We start from the raw sequence: 10000 nt of genomic DNA on the forward strand, positions 1-10000 counted from the left end.
CTATGTTAGTCTATGGTTAAAAAATACGCGTGTAACTTGTATGCTACCCCGTATATGTAATACCAAAATCGCGTAAAATCTGGCGTCGCCAGCTTTTGCGGGCGACGCTCTATATGTAATGGAGGCCTATATGCAATACCAAAATCGCGCGTCACCGGCTTTTGCGGGCGACACTCTATATGTAATGGAGGCCCTAGAGGGCAAAAATATAGGCAGACTGTGTATACCTTGTGGAAGTTAATCGAGGAGGCGGAGCACTCCAGGTGTTTTTGCCAGGTGGTGACGTCACACACCGGCTGGAACGATCGAGAGCACAAGGTGGAGGACTCTGGCACAATCTCAGTCCCAAGGATAGATTAATTATTTGTATCAATGCCCTTTATCTAATAGTGTTTGTGAGTAGAACGTGTTATAATAATACATTTGTAATTGAAGGTTTCACACTATTTTGGGATAAATAAAATTGCGCTCTAGATCTTCTTTATATCTTCTTTATATCGTTATTAATTTTCTCTGTGAAAATTTATACTTTAGCTACTGTCCAGCTGCAGGTGGAAAAAAACATATAGCCAATCAGCATTAGCAGTGCTGAGGTCGTGCTTTGCTTTACTGAAATCTCATGAGATTTCACTGAAATCTTGTGAGTTTTCATAGTAAATATCCTTAAACTGAATAAGAAGTAACATGACTGTGCCTGCACATGCCAGGCGCACACACCCTTCTAAGTCCTGGGACTAACATTCTGATATGCTGCTTAATGTTTCTTTACAGTGGGGTGTGAATACATAGAGATGTTCAGGTGATATTTTCTAATCAGATTTCTACAGCTATGCTGCATCAAAATCAGGTGCTTTAACATTTTGTATCATGTCCCTTTAAGTCTGTGCAATGTTATGAAAATTAAACCGTTCTGCTGTCCTGAAGACATGGAAGCTTCTTAAATAAGTTTGCGGGCTGGAGGGTGTGCCTAGTGTCATAGGCACTCCCCCCTGACCCAATGCCATTATTGAATTCACACGATTGCATGAATGATCGCATGATTTAAATTTTTATTTGTTTACATCGGCGGGAAAGGGTTAAATAACTCCATCTATAAAAAAGTCTATTATATGCAAAAAATACAATTTGGAAACGGTTATTTTAACGGGGAAAAAAAATGAAAATCAAAAGGGACAACCTCAACATTATGATTATGCTCCTGGAACATCCAAAAGCACACATGGTCAGCTCCTGGAGTCATGTATTGTTCTATCCAGCAAGGCTTTTGTAGCAGAACAAAACGCACATGGTCAGCTCCTGGAGCCACGTATTGTTCTGTCCAGCAAGACTTTTGTACCAGAACAAAACACACGTGGTCAGCTCCTGGAGTCACGTATTGTTCTATCCAGCAAGACTTTTGTACCAGAACAAAACACACATGGTCAGCTCCTGGAGTCACGTATTGTTCTATCCAGCAAGACTTTTGTACCAGAACAAAACACACATGGTCAGCTCCTGGAGTCACGTATTGTTCTGTCCAGCAAGGCTTTTGTACCAGAACAAAACACACATGGTCAGCTCCTGGAGTCACGTATTGTTCTATCCAGCAAGGCTTTTGTACCAGAACAAAACACACATGGTCAGCTCCTGGAGTCACATATTCTATCCAGCAAGGCTTTTGTACCAGAACAAAACACACATGGTCAGCTCCTGGAGTCACGTATTGTTCTATCCAGCAAGACTTTTGTACCAGAACAAAACACACATGGTCAGCTCCTAGAGTCACGTATTGTTCTATACAGCAAGGCTTTTGTACCAGAACAAAACACAGATGGTCAGCTCCTGGAGTCACATAATCTATCCAGCAAGGCTTTTGTACCAGAACAAAACACACATGGTCAGCTCCTGGAGTCACGTATTGTTCTATCCAGCAAGGCTTTTGTACCAGAACAAAACACACATGGTCAGCTCCTGGAATCATATATTGTTCTATCCAGCAAGACTTTTGTACCAGAACAAAACACACATGGTCAGCTCATGGAGTCACGTATTGTTCTGTCCAGCAAGACTTTTATACCAGAACAAAACACACATGGTCAGCTCCTGGAGTCACGTATTGTTCTATCCAGCAAGACTTTTGTACCAGAACAAAACACACATGTTCAGCTCCTGGAGTCAATTATTGTTCTATCCAGCAAGGCTTTTGTACCAGAACAAAACAGACATGGTCAGCTCCTGGAATCATATTTTGTTCTATCCAGCAAGAATTTTGTACCAGAGCAAAACACACGGTCAGCTCCTGGAGTCACATATTGTTCTATCCAGCAAGGCTTTTGTACCAGAACAAAACAGACATGGTCAGCTCCTGGAGTCACGTATTGTTCTATCCAGCAAGACTTTTGTACCAGAACAAAACACACATGGTGAGCTCCTGGAGTCACGTATTGTTCTATCCAGCAAGGCTTTTGTACCAGAACAAAACACACATGGTCAGCTCCTGGAGTCACATATTGTTCTATCCAGCAAGACTTTTGTACCAGAACAAAACAGACATGGTCAGCTCCTGGAATCGTATTTTGTTCTATCCAGCAAGAATTTTGTACCAGAGCAAAACACACGGTCAGCTCCTGGAGTCACATATTGTTCTATCCAGCAAGGCTTTTGTACCAGAACAAAACACACATGGTCAGCTCCTGGAGTCACATATTGTTCTATCCAGCAAGACTTTTGTACCAGAACAAAACACACATGGTCAGCTCCTGGGGTCACGTATTGTTCTATTCAGCAAGGCTTTTGTACTAGAACAAAACATTATGGGGTCAGGTTTGTGAGGTTATGGGGTTAGGTTTGTGAGGTATATGGTTAGGTTTGTGAGGTATATGGTTAGGTTTGTGAGTTTATAGGGTTAGGTTTGTGAAGTTATAGGGTTAGGTTTGTGAGGTTATAGGGTTAGGTTTGTGAGGTTATAGGGTTAGGTTTGTGAGGTACGGGGTTGGGGTTGAGAGGTACGGGGTTGGGGTTGCGAGGTATGGGGTTAGGGTTGCAAGGTATGGGGTTGGGGTTGCGAGGTATGGGGTTGGGGTTGCGAGGTACAGGGTTGGGGTTGCGAGGTACCGGGTTGGGGTTGCGAGGTACCGGGTTGGGGTTGCGAGGTACCGGGTTGGGGTTGCGAGGTACCGGGTTGGCGTTGCGAGGTATCGGGTTGGGGTTGCAAGGTACCGGGTTGGGGTTGCGAGGTACGAGGTTGGGAATGCAAAGTACGGGGTTGAGGTTGCGAGGTACTGGGTTGGGGTTGCGAGGTACGGAGTTAGGTTTGCGAGGTACGGGGTTAGGGTTTCTGAAGCTGCCATGTCAGTTTTAAGACTGGAAATCCACAATCTATAGACATAAGTTAATGGAAAAGGGGGCAAAATGAATAATAAAAGGATATGAAAGTTAGGTACGGGGTTAGGGTTGTGAGGTACGGAGTTAGGGTTGTGAGGTACGGAGTTAGGGTTGTGAGGTACGGGGTTAGGTTTGTGAGGTACGGGGTTAGGTTTGTGAGGTACGGGGTTAGGTTTGTGAGGTACGGGGTTAGGTTTGTGAGGTATGGGGTTCGGTTTGTGAGGTATAGGGATAGGTTTGTGAGGTATAGGGTTAGGTTTATGAGGTATGGTGCTAGGGTTGTGAGGTATGGTGCTAGGGTTGTGAGGTATGGTGCTAGGTTTGTGAGGTACGCAGTTAGGTGTGTTGAGGTACGGGGTTAGGTTTGCGAGGTACGGGGTTAGGTTTGCGAGGTACGGGGTTAAGTGTGTTGAGGTACGGGGTTAGGTGTGTTGAGGTATGGGGTTAGGTGTGTTGAGGTATGGGGTTAGGTTTTTGAGGTACAGGGTTAGGTGTGTTGAGCTACGGGGTTAGGGTTTGTGAAGCTGCCATGTCAGTTTTAAGGCTGGAAATCCACAATCTACAGACGTAAGTTTATGGAAAAGGGGGCAAAATGAATAATAAAAGTATATGAAAGTTGTTTTACTATGTATAATCAAAGGAAGAGAATAGTCAAAACTAAAAATAAATGGACTGGACAGAGCATGAGGTACCGGGTTGGGGTTGCAAGGTACCAGGTTGGGGTTGCGAGGTACAGGGTTGGGGTTGCGAGGTACGGGGTTGGGGTTACGAGGTACGGGTTGGGGTTGCGAGGTACGGGGTTGGGGTTGCGAGGTACGGGGTTGGGGTTGCGAGGTACTGAGTTAGGGTTGTGAGGTACGGGGTTAGGGTTGTGAGGTACGGGGTTAGGTTTGTGAGGTACGGGTTAGGTTTGTGAGGTACGGGGTTAGGTTTGTGAGGTACAGGGTTAGGTTTGTGAGGTACGGGGTTAGGGTTGTGAGGTACGGGGTTAGGTTTGTGAGGTACGGGTTAGGTTTGTGAGGTACGGGTTAGGTTTGTGAGGTACGGGGTTAGGTTTGTGAGGTACGGGGTTAGGTTTGTGAGGTACGGGGTTAGGTTTGTGAAGTATAGGGTTAGGTTTATGAGGTATGGTTCTAGGGCTGTGAGGTATGGTGCTAGTGTTGTGAGGTACGGTGCTAGGGTTGTGAGGTACGGGGTTAGGTTTGTGAGGTACAGGGTTAGGTTTGTGAGGTAGGGGGTTAGGTTTGCGAGGTACGCAGTTAGGTGTGTTGAGGTACGGGGTTAGGTTTGCGAGGTACGGGGTTAAGTGTGTTGAGGTACAGGGTTAGGTTTGTTGAGGTATGGGTTTAGGTTTGTGCCGTACGGGGTTAGGTGTGTTGAGGTACGGGGTTAGGGTTTGTGAAGCTGCCATGTCAGTTTTAAGGCTGGAAATCCACAATCTACAGTTAATGGAAAAGGGGGCAAAATGAATAATAAAAGTATATGAAAGTTGTTTTACAATGTATAATCAAAGGAAGAGAATAGTCAAAACTAAACATAAATGGACTGGACAGAGCATGAGATTTTAAACAACTTTCCTATTTACTTCTATTATTTATTTGAGGTATATGGTTAGGTTTGTGAGGCACGGGGTTAGGTTTGTGAAGTATAGGGATAGATTTGTGAGGTATAGGGATAGGTTTGTGAGGTATAGGTATAGGGTTAGGTTTATGAGGTACGGGGTTAGGTTTGTGAGGTACGGGGTTAGGTTTGCGAGGGATAGGTTTGCGAGGTATGGGGTTAGGTGTGTTGAGGTACGGGGTTAGGTTTGCGAGGTACGGGGTTAGGTGTGTTGAGGTACGGGGTTTAGGTGTGTTGAGGTACGGGGTTAGGTGTGTTGAGGTACGGGGTTAGGGTTTGTAAAGCTGCCATGTCAGTTTTAAGGCTGGAAATCCACAATCTACAGACGTAAGTTAATGGAAAAGGGAGCAAAATGAATAATAAAAGTATATGAAAGTTGTTTTTTTATGTATAATCAAAGGAAGAGAATAGTCAAAAGTAAACTTAAATGGACTGGACAGAGCATGAGATTTTAAAAAACTTTCCAATTCACTTCTATTATTTATTTGACTTAGTTTTATTGGTTTCCTTTGTTAAAGAGTAACCCTAGGTGAGCTCAGGAGTGTGCATGTGTCTCTAGTCATCTGGTAGCAGTGTTTGCAACATTGTTTATAGGAAAGGTATACATCGTTGCATACACTGCTGCCATAGACTTCTTTTGACACATGGACACCCCTAAGCAATTAGGTTTAGTCTTCAACAAAGGATACCAAGAGAACAAATAATATTTAATTATAGAGGTAAATTGTTAAGTTTAAAATGCAAGATGTCAAATTATACTCACAAAGGTGAAGTACCCAAAGGTGCTAATGGGGCGGACTGGAACTTCGCAGTGGTCCAGCTCACTGTATAGAATCAGCAATGATGTCCAGTCACAAATCCCTTGGGGAAGCCTTCTTAGCACCTATGTAAACACAAAAAGCAAAATACCATAGCCCAGTAACGTTGGGACAAGGGCAAGAGGAAATGTGTTGGTTGCACTTACAAGAAGGGAAGCACCTCCAGGTGCAGTAACAACAGTAACAGCTGATTGTGAACACAGCAAGCAGCAGGCAGCTACAGACTTGTTCCAAAGAGGCCCAAAACCAGTGATGTATTAGTGTTAAACACCATACAAACCAATATAAAGTGATGATGAAACAAGTGTATAATAAAAGTTATCTTTATTCCAAAGCGACGCGTTTCTCAGCCTAGACGTGGCTGTTTCCTCAGGCTATGATACAGACATTAAAACTACACTTGCTATATATAGGGTAACAAACATTCTATGATGGGACTAATAATTAATTGATCTCATCTGTGAATATTCACAGGTAGTTAGTAGTCATGGATACAAAGGTAAACAATGACCTCACAGATGAGAACCAAATTAGAGAAAAACATATGGTTTACAGAATAATGGGCTAAGCCACCAAAATAGACCATATCTTTGTACATGTGCATGTGGCAAACAAAAACACTTAAGTCCAAGTAGTATAAAAATGCGCCCAAAGTAACACTTAAATGTGACTTCCAACAATGGTAAATGTTCACAACCAAATAAATTAGTTTCCAAGTACAATGTATCGAATGATTACAGTCACATAAAACATAACGGAATCCACTAAGTGTAACAGAGTTATAAATATTGAAATCACCTCCTAGAGCTGTACAGGCTATGCTCCAAGCCTATGTATGAGAAATATCACAGCTGTACATGGATACGTGATACATATAATAGACCACTGAATATGTAGCCGTAGAAAAGCTTCAGAAAGTGTAGCTATTTACTCACGGTTCCCAGGTGAATTCATGCAAACTCCAACCGACTTTGTGCAGTCAGTGACGGTTCTGGTCCCAGTTCTGTAGTGCTTCAGGGCTCTCCAAACACCCTGCTGTAGTTCAAAGGTAATCCAAGCAAATTGTCATAAAGCAGCAATGGTGGACACTTATGTAAAAATGAGAAGGGAGAGGACAAAACACTTTAAAAGTCTATTTATTTAGACGTGCAGTTAAAACGATACAGAGCACAGCTAACAGATCTATACAACCGACGCGTTTCCTGCCCTTCAGGGCACTTCCTCAGAGCTGTTGTACAGGTGTGTCATACCTGATTAAGTGCACAGATGGGGAATACAGCCCAGCCAATACAAAATCACTTGAACTACACTGCCCCTCCGCGAACTCATCACATACAATCTAATTAAACACATATACAAATTCGTAAAAAACAAAAGAGAGCACAAAGCTGAAAATTATTATTGGCTATTTCTAGGGCATGTATTGTTCGTTACAACACACGCTTATATTCATAATAAGATGGATACTTAAAGAGACAGTGCATATAGATGTTTATATACTTAAAGATGGGTTAGAGAAGACATAGGTCAAATTTAAAGCTACAGTGTTGTCGTATATTTCTGACCATACACAAAGGCAAACAATTGTCACAAAATAACTTACAATCTGAGTTAGCACCAGTACTGCACCTGAAAAAATGCCTAATAAATCTGTATTGATGAGCCATAAATAAAATGCGTATAAATGTATCTATACAATCGGTTAAGAGACCTGCAGCCTAGAAATCATAGTTGAATCATGTATAAAAGTCAAATGCTCTATATAATTTAAACCTCAAGCTTTAAGAAACTGCAGATAACCATTCACGCTTTAGCATATAGTCATAATATATTATTGACTATATGCCTCGATATTAAAGGCTAGGTAAGTACAGATTAATTATTGCATAAATATTGCAACAAAGTACCTCTATCTTTTCTATTGCTTTTCGTAATTACAAGTAGTGACCAAAGACCCCAAGTCTAGCTAGATTTATATATTATAAGGAAGAAAGTAAGTAATAAGTGCAAGTATAATTGGAATTAAAGCAACAGCAGCTACTATTTGGTTTTATCAATGAAAAGTTTAAAATCACTTATTTCATTGATACCTAGTGGAGCCCCTGTGCACAAAGTATAAATCCAAAATACTTCTTTTTTACAAAGTGCCTGAAATTTGTCCCCTCCTCTACATCCTATAATCACTGCTTCGATGCCCTGGAACATGAATGCTGCTAAGCAATTAGTGTGTCTAAAGAAATGTTCAAATAAACTACATAAGTAGAGTTACAGTTAATACGTTGTCTAATTGAAAATTCTTTCTGTGTAACTGTTGATGTAAAAGTGTTACCTTTTCTTGTAAAGTTGCAACACTTACATTGTCTCCCTCTACACCTATAGAAACCTAGGTTAGGTGTTAACCAATTTCTAGTTGCTCCTCTACCCGATTTACCTGTAGCAAAATCTCTCCTCACCATGTCGTTAATAGTTTTGCTTTTTCGAGAGATAAAATTACAATGTCTTGATATAGTTTGTAAATCCTTATCGTTCTCTAAAAGCGGTAACCTATTTCTTATAATTTTGCATATGTCTGTAAATTGCTTGCTCTATGTGGTGATAAAGTTAATGCCTGCATTATCTCTACCTGATCTCTCTCTGTCCAAAAGCAGGTTTTCTCTATTTAATTTCGAAACCTGCATGAATAGCATATTGAACAATGTTTTTTCATAACCTCTTTCTATAAGACGTTCCGTCAAGCTATTAGCATGTTTCCAATAACTTTCCAAATTGCTACAGTTACGTCGTAACCTAATGAATTGTCCCTTAGGTATTCCCTTCTTAAGATGATAAGGGTGTGAGGAATCCGCTCTAAGAATAGTGTTCCCTGAGATCTCCTTCCTATACACTTCAGTCAATATGTTGGAACTATCATAGCTCAGTAACACATACAAATAAGGCATTTTAATTTTGTCATATGAAAAAGTAAATTTCAAATTGTTGTCATTTTTATTTAGGTGTGTCACAAAGTCATTAACTGATTGTACGTCTCTGTCCCAAATTAACAACATATCATCTATATATCTTGTATACAATTTTATCTTATCTTTAAACAAATTCCTCAAACCAAAAAGGGCCCATTCCTCAAATTCAGCTAGATACAAATTGGCATAAGATGGGGTGAATTTCACCCCCTTTGCTGTACCCCTTAATTAGATAAAGAAATCACCTTCAAAGATAAAATAATTGTAATTTAGCAAAAATGAAATTGCCTCAAGAATATAAGAGATATGTTTGGAATCATAATCAGAATATTTTTCCAGCATATTTTTGACCGATTTGATCCCTAAATCGTGAGGGATACATGAATATAACGATACTACGTCTATGGTAACATATGTATAATTCTCATTCCATTTAAATTCCTTAAAGGGCCAGTAAACCTAAAAAATAATGTTATATAATTCTGCACATAGTGCAGAATTATATAACATTATATTAGCAGCAGCAGCTTTATAAAACCTAATATTCCCTGTGAATTTTTATAAAAAATGACCGTTTTTCAGACCCGCTCTCTGTGCTCTTCTGAGCGGGTCTGTTTTTTACACAGAGCTCATCTGGCCAGCTGTCTATTCACAGCCCGGCCCGACCGCGCCCGTATACTCAGTGCAGCTCGCTCCTGCTCTGTCTGACAGCGGGAGCGAGCTGCACTGAGTGTAATGGCACGGTCGGGCCGGGCTGTGAATAGACAGCTGGCCAGATGTGCTCTGTGTAAAAGTGCCTGAAATTTGTCCCCTCCTCTACATCCTATAATCACTGCTTCAATGCCCTGGAACATGAATGCTGCTAAGCGATTAGTGTGTCTAAAGAAATGTTTAGCCACTGGAGTTTTGGGTACCTCCGCCTCAAGTGATAATAAATGTTACCTAATTCTGTCTATATATATGTACTATATATATATATATATATATATATATATACACAATTAAAAAGTATATTATAAATATAAAAACATATAATAGTAAAAACCATCTATATCTTATCGTTGCCTCCCATACATAATAGAATATTGACCTATTCATAATAACACATACAGGTATATATATATATTCCCAGGGCAAACTTATAGCTCTTAGCACCATAAACTTATTATTAAACCAGGGTACATCAAATTGATATGTGTATTAAAATCTCAAGTGATGTTGAAAATGACTTATTGCTCA

General features: G+C 40.7%; 1 protein-coding gene and 1 long non-coding RNA gene across 2 annotated transcripts in view; one reads left to right on the top strand and one right to left on the bottom strand.

Moving 5' to 3' along the window:
• Window positions 1-6849, bottom strand: part of LOC128643199 (uncharacterized) — a 205659-nt gene extending 198810 nt beyond the window's left edge. Inside the window, exon 1 of the long non-coding RNA XR_008399783.1 lies at window positions 6737-6849. This is a non-coding gene — a long non-coding RNA (uncharacterized LOC128643199). The remainder of the gene's footprint in view (window positions 1-6736) is intronic.
• The window catches only part of DIPK1B (divergent protein kinase domain 1B), a 262257-nt gene that overhangs the window by 237715 nt on the left and 14542 nt on the right, over window positions 1-10000 (top strand). The gene's annotated exons all lie outside the window — the stretch shown is intronic.

This window comes from Bombina bombina, chromosome 12 (assembly GCF_027579735.1).
Source record: "Bombina bombina isolate aBomBom1 chromosome 12, aBomBom1.pri, whole genome shotgun sequence".
Taxonomy (NCBI): domain Eukaryota; kingdom Metazoa; phylum Chordata; class Amphibia; order Anura; family Bombinatoridae; genus Bombina; species Bombina bombina.